This window comes from Rutidosis leptorrhynchoides, chromosome 9 (assembly GCF_046630445.1).
Source record: "Rutidosis leptorrhynchoides isolate AG116_Rl617_1_P2 chromosome 9, CSIRO_AGI_Rlap_v1, whole genome shotgun sequence".
Lineage (NCBI taxonomy): Eukaryota > Viridiplantae > Streptophyta > Magnoliopsida > Asterales > Asteraceae > Rutidosis > Rutidosis leptorrhynchoides.
The window spans coordinates 183,762,655-183,774,385 of NC_092341.1; positions in this window are offsets into that span (position 1 = coordinate 183,762,655).

Sequence of the window (11,731 nt, forward strand, 5' to 3'; positions counted from 1 at the left end):
GCTTTTCGTTGTTTATATTGAGTGAAAACGAGAAGATCGGACTAAAATGGACCTTTTAAACGCGTTATAGTTTGGCAACAACGTTTTTCGTTGTTTAGTTTGAGTGAAACCGAGAAGATCTGACTAAAATGGACCTTTTAAACGCGTTATAGTTTTGCAACAACGTTTTTCGTTGTTTATTTTGAGTGAAAACGAGAAGATCGGACAAAAAGGGACCTTTTAAATGCGTTATAGTTTTGCAACAACGTTTTTCGTTGTTTATTTTGAGTGCAAACGAGAAGATCGGACTAAAATGGACCTTTTAAACGCGTTATAGTTTTGTAACAACATTTTTCGTTGTTTATTTTGAGTGAAAACGAGAAGATCGGACTAAAATGGACCTTTTGAACTCGTTATAGTTTTGCAACAACGTTTTTCGTTGTTTATTTTGAGTGAAAACGAGAAGATCGGACAAAAAGGGACCTTTTAAACGCGTTATAGTTTTGCAACAACGTTTTTCGTTGTTTATTTTGAGTGAAAACGAGAAGATCGGACTAAAATGGACCTTTTAAACGCGTTATAGTTTTGCAACAACGTTTTTCGTTGTTTATTTTGAGTGAAAACGAGAAGACGGACTAAAATGGACCTTTTAAACGCGTTATAGTTTTGCAAAAACGTTTTTCGTTGTTTATTTTGAGTGCAAACGAGAACATCGAACTAAAATGGACCATTTAAACGAGTTATAGTTTTGCAACAACGTTTTTCGTTGTTTATATTGAGTGAAAACGAGAAGATCGGACAAAAAGGGACCTTTTAAACGCGTTATAGTTTTGCAACAACGTTTTTCGTTGTTTATTTTTAGTGAAAACGAGAAGATCGGACTAAAATGGACCTTTTAAACGCGTTATAGTTTTGCAACAACGTTTTTCGTTGTTTATTTTGAGTGAAAACGAGAAGATCGGACTAAAATTTACCTTTTAAACGCGTTATAGTTTTGCAACAACGTTTTTCGTTGTTTATTTTGAGTGAAAACGAGAAGATCGGACTAAAAGGGACCTTTTAAACGCGTTATAGTTTTGCAACAACGTTTTTTCGTTGTTTATTTTGAGTGAAAACGAGAAGATCGGATAAAAAGGGAGCTTTTAAACGCGTTATAGGTTTGCAACAACGTTTTTCGTTGTTTATTTTGAGTGCAAACGAGAAGATCGGCATAAAATGGACCTTTTAAACGCGTTATACTTTGCAACAACGTTTTTCTTTGTCTATATTGAGTGAAAAAGAGAAGATCGGACAAAAAGGGACCATTTAAACGCGTTATAGTTTTGCAACAACGCTTTTCATTGTTTATATTGAGTGAAAACGAGAAGATCGGACTAAAATGGACCTTTTAAACTCGTTATAGTTTGGCAACAACGCTTTTCGTTGTTTAGTTTGAGTGAAAGCGAGAAGATCTGACTAAAATGGACCTTTTAAACGCGTTATAGTTTTGCAACAACGTTTTTCGTTGTTTATTTTGAGTGAAAACGAGAAGATCGGACAAAAAGGGACCTTTTAAACGCGTTATAGTTTTGCAACAACGTTTTTCGTTGTTTATTTTGAGTGCAATAGAGAAGATCGGACAAAAAGGGACCTTTTAAACGCGTTATAGTTTTGTAACAACGTTTTTCGTTGTTTATATTGAGTGAAAACGAGAAGATCGGACTAAAATGGACCTTTTAAACGCGTTATAGTTTTGCAACAACGTTTTTCGTTGTTTAGTTTGAGTGAAAACGAGAAGATCTGACTAAAATGGACCTTTTAAACGCGTTATAGTTTTGTAACAACGTTTTTCGTTGTTTATTTTGAGTGAAAACGAGAAGACGGACTAAAATGGACCTTTTAAACGCGTTATAGTTTTGCAAAAAACGTTTTTCGTTGTTTATTTTGAGTGCAAACGAGAACATCGAACTAAAATGGACCTTTTAAACGAGTTATAGTTTTGCAACAACGTTTTTTGTTGTTTATATTGAGTGAAAACGAGAAGATCGGACAAAAAGGGACCTTTTAAACGCGTTATAGTTTTGCAACAACGTTTTTTGCTGTTTATTTTGAGTGAAAAAGAGAAGATCGGACTAAAAGGGACCTAGTAAAAGCGTTATAGTTTTGCAACAACGTTTTTCGTTGTTTATTTTGCGTGAAAACTAGAAGACGGACTAAAATGGACCTTTTAAACGCGTTATAGTTTTTGCAAAAACGTTTTTCGTTGTTTATTTTGAGTGCAAACGAGAACATTGGACTAAAATATACCTTTTAAAAGAGTTATAGTTTTGCAACAACGTTTTTCGTTGTTTATATTGAGTGAAAACGAGAAGATCGGACAAAAAGGGACCTTTTAAACGCGTTATAGTTTTGCAACATCGTTTTTCGTTGTTTATTTTGAGTGAAAACGAGAAGATCGGACTAAAAGGGACCTTTTAAACGCGTTATAGTTTTGCAAAAACGTTTTTCGTTGTTTATATTGAGCGAAAACGAGAAGATCAGATAAAAAGGGACCTTTTAAACGCGTTATAGTTTTGCAACAACGTTTTTCGTTGTTTATTTTGAGTGAAAACGAGAAGATCGGACTAAAATGGACCTTTTAAACGAGTTATAGTTTTGCAAGAACGTTTTTAGTTGTTTATTTTGAGTGCAAACGAGAGGATCGGACAAAAAGGGACCTTTTAAACGCGTTATAGTTTTGCAACAACGTTTTTCGTTGTTTATTTTGAGTGCAAAAGAGAGGATCGGACAAAAAGGGACCTTTTAAACGCGTTATAGTTTTGCAACAACGTTTTTCGTTGTTTATTTTGAGTGAAAACGAGAAGATCGGACTAAAATGGACCTTTCACACGCGTTATAGTTTTGCAACAACGTTTTTCGTTGTTTATTTAGAGTGCAAACGAGAAGACCGGACAAAAAGGGACCTTTTAAACGCGTTATAGTTTTGCAACAACGTTTCTTGTTGTTTATTTTGAGTGAAAACGAGAAGATCGGACTAAAATGGACCTTTTAAACGCGTTATAGTTTTGCAACAACGTTTTTCGTTGTTTATTTTGAGTGAAAATGAGAAGATCGGACAAAAAAGGACCTTTTAAACGCGTTATAGTTTTGCAACAACATTTTTTGTTGTTTATTTTTAGTGAAAGCGAGAAGATCGGACAAAAAGGGACCTTTTAAACGCGTTATAGTTTTGCAACAACGTTTTTCGTTGTTTATTTTGAGTGAAAACGAGAAGATCGGACTAAAATGGACCTTTTAAACGCGTTATAGTTTTGCAACAACGTTTTTCGTTGTTTATTATGAGTGAAAACGAGAAGATCGGACTAAAATGGACCTTTTAAACGCGTTATAGTTTTACAACAACGTTTTTCGTTGTTTATTTTGAGTGAAAACGAGAAGATCTGACTAAAAGGGACATTTTAAAGGCGTTATAGTTTTGCAACAACGTTTTTTCGTTGTTTATTTTGAGTGAAAACGAGAAGATCGGATAAAAAGGGAGCTTTTAACGCGTTATAGGTTTGCAACAACGTTTTTCGTTGTTTTTTTGAGTGCAAACGAGAAGATAGGCATAAAATGGACCTTTTAAACGAGTTATACTTTTGCAACAACGTTTTTCTTTGTCTATATTGAGTGAAAAAGAGAAGATCGGAGAAAAAGGGACCTTTTAAATGCGTTATAGTTTTGTAACAACGTTTTTCGTTGTTTATTTTGAGTGCAAACGAGAAGATCAAACGAAAATGGACCTTTTAAACGCGTTATAGTTTTGCAACAACGTTTTTAGATGTTTATTTTGAGTGCAAACGAGAAGATCGGACAAAAGGGACCTTTTGCGTTATAGTTTTGCAACAACGTTTTTCGTTGTTTATTTTGAGTGCAAACGAGAAGATCGAACTAAAATGAACCTTTTAAACGCGTTATAGTTTTGCAACAACGTTTTTCGTTGTTTATTTTGAGTGAAAACGAGAAGATCGGACAAAAAGGGACCTTTTAAACGCGTTATAGTTTTGCAACAACGTTTTTCGTTGTTTATTTTTAGTGAAAACGAGAAGATCGGACTAAAAGGGACCTTTTAAACGCGTTATAGTTTTGCAACAACGTTTTTCATTGTTTATATTGAGCGAAAATGAGAAGATCAGATAAAAAGGGACCTTTTAAACGCGTTATAGTTTTGCAACAACGTTTTTCGTTATTTATTTTGAGTGAAAACGAGAAGATCGGACTAAAATGGACCTTTTAAACGCGTTATAGTTTTGTAACAACGTTTTTAGTTGTTTATTTTGAGTGCAAACGAGAAGATCGGACAAAAGGGACCTTTTGCGTTATAGTTTTGCAACAACATTTTTCGTCATTTATTTTGAGTGCAAACGAGAAGATCGGACTAAAATGGACCTTTTAAATGCGTTATAGTTTTGCAACAACGTTTTTCGTTGTTTATTTTGAGTGAAAACGAGAAGATCGGACAAAAAGGGACCTTTTAAACGCGTTATAGTTTTGCAACAACGTTTTTCGTTGTTTATTTTAAGTGAAAACGAGAAGATCGGACAAAAAGAGACCTTTTAAATGCGTTATAGTTTTGTAACAACGTTTTTCGTTGTTTATTTTGAGTGCAAATGAGAAGATCGGACTAAAATGGACCTTTTAAACGCGCTATAGTTTTGCAACAACATTTTTCGTTGTTTATTTTGAGTGAAAATGAGAAGATCGGACTAAAACGGACCTTTTAAACTCGTTATAGTTTTGCAACAACGTTTTTCGTTGTTTATTTTGAGTGAAAACGAGAAGATCGGACAAAAAGGGACCTTTTAAACGCGTTATAGTTTTACAACAACGTTTTTCGTTGTTTATTTTGAGTGAAAACGAGAAGATCGGACTAAAATGGACCTTTTAAACGCGTTATAGTTTTGCAACAACGTTTTTCGTTGTTTATTTTGTGTGAAAACGAGAAGACGGACTAAAATGGACCTTTTAAACGCATTATAGTTTTGTAACAACGTTTTTAGTTGTTTATTTTGAGTGCAAACGAGAAGATCGGACAAAAGGGACCTTTTGCGTTATAGTTTTGCAACAACGTTTTTCGTCATTTATTTTGAGTGCAAACGAGAAGATCGGACTAAAATGGACCTTTTAAACGCGTTATAGTTTTGCAACAACGTTTTTCGTTGTTTATTTTGAGTGAAAACGAGAAGATCGGACAAAAAGGGACCTTTTAAACGCGTTATAGTTTTGCAACAACGTTTTTCGTTGTTTATTTTAAGTGAAAACGAGATGATCGGACAAAAAGAGACCTTTTAAACGCGTTATAGTTTTGTAACAACGTTTTTCGTTGTTTATTTTGAGTGCAAACGAGAAGATCGGACTAAAATGGACCTTTTAAACGCGTTATAGTTTTGCAAAAACGTTTTTCGTTGTTTATTTTGAGTGCAAACGAGAACATCGGACTAAAATAGACCTTTTAAACGAGTTATAGTTTTGCAACAACGTTTTTCGTTGTTTATTTTGAGTGCAAACGAGAAGATCGGACAAAAGGGACCTTTTGCGTTATAGTTTTGCAACAACGTTTTTCGTCATTTATTTTGAGTGCAAACGAGAAGATCGGACTAAAATGGACATTTTAAACGCGTTATAGTTTTGCAACAACGTTTTTCGTTGTTTATTTTGAGTGAAAACGAGAAGATCGGACAAAAAGGGACCTTTTAAACGCGTTATAGTTTTGCAACAACGTTTTTCGTTGTTTATTTTAAGTGAAAACGAGAAGATCGGACAAAAGAGACCTTTTAAACGCGTTATAGTTTTGTAACAACGTTTTTCGTTGTTTATTTTGAGTGCAAACGAGAAGATCCGACTAAAATGGACCTTTTAAACGCGTTATAGTTTTGCAAAAACGTTTTTCGTTGTTTATTTTGAGTGCAAACGAGAACATCGGACTAAAATGGACCTTTTAAACGAGTTATAGTTTTGCAACAACGTTTTTCGTTGTTTATATTGAGTGAAAACGAGAAGATAGGACAAAAATCGACCTTTTAAACGCGTTATAGTTTTGCAACAACGTTTTTCGTTGTTTTATTTTGAGTGAAAAAGAGAAGATCGGACTAAAAGGGACCTTTAAAAAACGTTATAGTTTTGCAACAACGTTTTTCGTTGTTTATATTGAGTGAAAACGAGAAGATCAGATAAAAAGGGACCTTTTAAACGCGTTATAGTTTTGCAACAACGTTTTTAGTTTTTTATTTTGAGTGCAAACGAGAAGATCGGACAAAAGGGACCTTTTGTGTTATAGTTTTGCAACAACGTTTTTCGTTGTTTATTTTGAGTGCAAACGAGAAGATCGGACCAAAATGGACCTTTTTAACGCGTTATAGTTTTGCAACAACGTTTTTCACTGTTTATTTTGAGTGAAAACGAGAAGATCGGACAAAAAGGGACCTTTTAAACGCGTTATATCTTTGCAACAACGTTTGTCGTTGTTTATTTTTTGTGAAAACGAGAAGATCGGACTAAAAGGGACCTTTAAACGCGTTATAGTTTTGCATCAACGTTTTTCGTTGTTTATATTGAGCGAAAACGAGAAGATCAGATAAAAACGGACCTTTTAAACGCGTTATAGTTTTGCAACAACATTTTTCGTTGTTTATTTTGAGTGAAAACGAGAAGATCGGACTAAAATGGACCTTTTAAACTCATTATAGTTTTGCAAGAACGTTTTTAGTTGTTTATTTTGAGTGCAAACGAGAAGATCGGACAAAAAGGGACCTTTTAAACGCGTTATAGTTTTGCAACAACGTTTTTTGTTGTTTATTTTGAGTGCAAAAAGGAAGATCGAACAAAAAGGGACCTTTTAAACGCGTTATAGTTTTGCAACAACGTTTTTCGTTGTTTATTTTGAGTGAAAACGAGAAGATCGGACTAAAATGGACCTTTCACACGCGTTATAGTTTTGCAACAACGTTTTTCGTTATTTATTTAGAGTGCAAACGAGAAGATCGGGCAAAAAGGGACCTTTTAAACGAGTTATAGTTTTGCAACAACGTTTTTTGTTGTTTATTTTGAGTGAAAACGAGAAGATCGGACAAAAAGGAACCTTTCAAACGCATTATAGTTTTGCATTAACGTTTTTCAATGTTTATTTTGAGTGAAAACGAGAATATCGGACTAAAATGGACCTTTTAAGCGCGTTATAGTTTTGCAACAACGTTTTTCGTTGTTTATTTTGGGTGCAAACGAGAAGATCAAACGAAAATGGAACTTTTAAACGCGTTATACTTTTGCAACAACGTTTTTCGTTGTTTATTTTGAGTGAAAATGAGATGATCGGACTAAAATGGATGATTTAAACGCGTTATAGTTTTCTACAACGTTTTTCGTTGTTTATTTTGAGTGAAAACGAGAAGATCGGACAAAAAGGGACCTTTTAAACGCGTTATAGTTTTGCAACAACGTTTTTCGTTGTTTATTTTGAGTGAAAACGAGAAGATCGGACTAAAGGGGACCTTTTATACGCGTTATAGTTTTGCAACAACGTTTTTTCGTTGTTAATTTTGAGTGAAAACGAGAAGATCGGATAAAAAAGGGAACTTTTAAACGCGTTATAGGTTTGCAACAACGTTTTTCGTTGTTTATTTTGAGTGAAAATGAGAAGATCGGACTAAAGGGGACCTTTTAAACGCGTTATAGTTTTGCAACAACGTTTTTCGTTATTTATTTTGAGTGCAAACGAGAAGATCGGACAAAAAGGGACCTTTTAAACGCGTTATAGTTTTGCAACAACGTTTTTCGTTCTTTATTTTGAGTGAAAACAAGAAGAACGGACTAAAATGGACCTTTCACAAGCGTTATAGTTTTGCAACAACGTTTTTCGTTGTTTATTTAGAGTGCAAACGAGAAGATCGGACAAAAAGGGACCTTTTAAACGCGTTATAGTTTTGCAACAACGTTTTTTGTTGTTTATTTTGAGTGAAAACGAGAAGATCGGACAAAAAGGAACCTTTCAAACGCATTATAGTTTTGTAACAACGTTTTTTGTTGTTTATTTTGAGTGAAAACGAGAAGATCGGATAAAAAGGAACCTTTCAAACGCATTATAGTTTTGCAATAACGTTTTTCGATGTTTATTTTGAGTGAAAACGAGAAGATCGGACTTAAATGGACCTTTTAAACACGTTATAGTTTTGCAACAACGTTTTTCGTTGTTTATTTTGAGTGCAAACGAGAAGATCAAACGAAAATGGACCTTTTAAACGCGTTATACTTTTGCAACAACGCTTTTCGTTGTTTATTTTGAGTGAAAATGAGAAGATCGGATTAAAATGGACCTTTTAAACGCCCTATAGTTTTGCAACAACGTTTTTCGTTGTTTATTTTGAGTGAAAACGAGAAGATCAGACAAAAGGGACCTTTTAAACGCGTTATAGTTTTGCAACAATGTTTTCGTTGTTTATTTTGAGTGAAAACGAGAAGATCTGACAAAAAAGGACCTTTTAAACTCGTTATAGTTTTGCAACAACGTTTTTTTTTGTTTTTTTTAGTGAAAACGAGAAGATCGGACAAAAAGGGACCTTTTAAACGTGTTATATTTTTGCAACAACGTTTTTCGTTGTTTATTTTGAGTGAAAACGAGAAGATCGGACTAAAATGGACCTTTTAAACGCGTTATAGTTTTGCAACAACGTTTTTCGTTGTTTATTTTGAGTGAAAATGAGAAGATCGGACTAAAATGTACCTTTTAAACGCGTTATAGTTTTGCAACAACGTTTTTCGTTGTTTATTTTGAGTGAAAACGAGAAGATCGGACTAAAAGGGACCTTTTAAATGCGTTATAGTTTTGCAACAACGTTTTTTCGTTGTTTATTTTGAGTGAAAACGAGAAGATCGGATAAAAAGGGAGCTTTTAAACGCGTTATAGGTTTGCAACAACGTTTTTCGTTGTTTATTTTGAGTGCAAACGAGAAGATCGGCATAAAATGGACCTTTTAAACGCGTTATACTTTGCAACAACGCTTTTCTTTGTCTATATTGAGTGAAAAAGAGAAGATCGGACAAAAAGGGACCTTTTAAACGCGTTATAGTTTTGCAACAACGCTTTTCGTTGTTTATATTGAGTGAAAACGAGAAGATCGGACTAAAATGGACCTTTTAAACGCGTTATAGTTTGGCAACAACGTTTTTCGTTGTTTAGTTTGAGTGAAACCGAGAAGATCTGACTAAAATGGACCTTTTAAACGCGTTATAGTTTTGCAACAACGTTTTTCGTTGTTTATTTTGAGTGAAAACGAGAAGATCGGACAAAAAGGGACCTTTTAAACGCGTTATAGTTTTGCAACAACGTTTTTCGTTGTTTATTTTGAGTGCAAACGAGAAGATCGGACTAAAATGGACCTTTTAAACGCGTTATAGTTTTGCAACAACATTTTTCGTTGTTTATTTTGAGTGAAAACGAGAAGATCGGACTAAAATGGACCTTTTGAACTCGTTATAGTTTTGCAACAACGTTTTTCGTTGTTTATTTTGAGTGAAAACGAGAAGATCGGACAAAAAGGGACCTTTTAAACGCGTTATAGTTTTGCAACAACGTTTTTCGTTGTTTATTTTGAGTGAAAACGAGAAGATCGGACTAAAATGGACCTTTTAAACGCGTTATAGTTTTGCAACAACGTTTTTCGTTGTTTATTTTGAGTGAAAACGAGAAGACGGACTAAAATGGACCTTTTAAACGCGTTATAGTTTTGCAAAAACGTTTTTCGTTGTTTATTTTGAGTGCAAACGAGAACATCGAACTAAAATGGACCATTTAAACGAGTTATAGTTTTGCAACAACGTTTTTCGTTGTTTATATTGAGTGAAAACGAGAAGATCGGACAAAAAGGGACCTTTTAAACGCGTTATGGTTTTGCAACAACGTTTTTCGTTGTTTATTTTGAGTGAAAACGAGAAGATCGGACTAAAATGGACCTTTTAAACGCGTTATAGTTTTGCAACAACGTTTTTCGTTGTTTATTTTGAGTGAAAACGAGAAGATCGGACTAAAATTTACCTTTTAAACGCGTTATAGTTTTGCAACAACGTTTTTCGTTGTTTATTTTGAGTGAAAACGAGAAGATCGGACTAAAAGGGACCTTTTAAACGCGTTATAGTTTTGCAACAACGTTTTTTCGTTGTTTATTTTGAGTGAAAACGAGAAGATCGGATAAAAAGGGAGCTTTTAAACGCGTTATAGGTTTGCAACAACGTTTTTCGTTGTTTATTTTGAGTGCAAACGAGAAGATCGGCATAAAATGGACCTTTTAAACGCGTTATACTTTGCAACAACGTTTTTCTTTGTCTATATTGAGTGAAAAAGAGAAGATCGGACAAAAAGGGACCATTTAAACGCGTTATAGTTTTGCAACAACGCTTTTCATTGTTTATATTGAGTGAAAACGAGAAGATCGGACTAAAATGGACCTTTTAAACTCGTTATAGTTTGGCAACAACGCTTTTCGTTGTTTAGTTTGAGTGAAAGCGAGAAGATCTGACTAAAATGGACCTTTTAAACGCGTTATAGTTTTGCAACAACGTTTTTCGTTGTTTATTTTGAGTGAAAACGAGAAGATCGGACAAAAAGGGACCTTTTAAACGCGTTATAGTTTTGCAACAACGTTTTTCGTTGTTTATTTTGAGTGCAATAGAGAAGATCGGACAAAAAGGGACCTTTTAAACGCGTTATAGTTTTGTAACAACGTTTTTCGTTGTTTATATTGAGTGAAAACGAGAAGATCGGACTAAAATGGACCTTTTAAACGCGTTATAGTTTTGCAACAACGTTTTTCGTTGTTTAGTTTGAGTGAAAACGAGAAGATCTGACTAAAATGGACCTTTTAAACGCGTTATAGTTTTGTAACAACGTTTTTCGTTGTTTATTTTGAGTGAAAACGAGAAGACGGACTAAAATGGACCTTTTAAACGCGTTATAGTTTTGCAAAAAACGTTTTTCGTTGTTTATTTTGAGTGCAAACGAGAACATCGAACTAAAATGGACCTTTTAAACGAGTTATAGTTTTGCAACAACGTTTTTTGTTGTTTATATTGAGTGAAAACGAGAAGATCGGACAAAAAGGGACCTTTTAAACGCGTTATAGTTTTGCAACAACGTTTTTCGCTGTTTATTTTGAGTGAAAAAGAGAAGATCGGACTAAAAGGGACCTAGTAAAAGCGTTATAGTTTTGCAACAACGTTTTTCGTTGTTTATTTTGCGTGAAAACGAGAAGACGGACTAAAATGGACCTTTTAAACGCGTTATAGTTTTTGCAACAACATTTTTCGTCATTTATTTTGAGTGCAAACGAGAAGATCGGACTAAAATGGACCTTTTAAATGCGTTATAGTTTTGCAACAACGTTTTTCGTTGTTTATTTTGAGTGAAAACGAGAAGATCGGACAAAAAGGGACCTTTTAAACGCGTTATAGTTTTGCAACAACGTTTTTCGTTGTTTATTTTAAGTGAAAACGAGAAGATCGGACAAAAAGAGACCTTTTAAATGCGTTATAGTTTTGTAACAACGTTTTTCGTTGTTTATTTTGAGTGCAAATGAGAAGATCGGACTAAAATGGACCTTTTAAACGCGTTATAGTTTTGCAACAACATTTTTCGTTGTTTATTTTGAGTGAAAACGAGAAGATCGGACTAAAACGGACCTTTTAAACTCGTTATAGTTTTGCAACAACGTTTTTCGTTGTTTATTTTGAGTGAAAACGAGAAGAT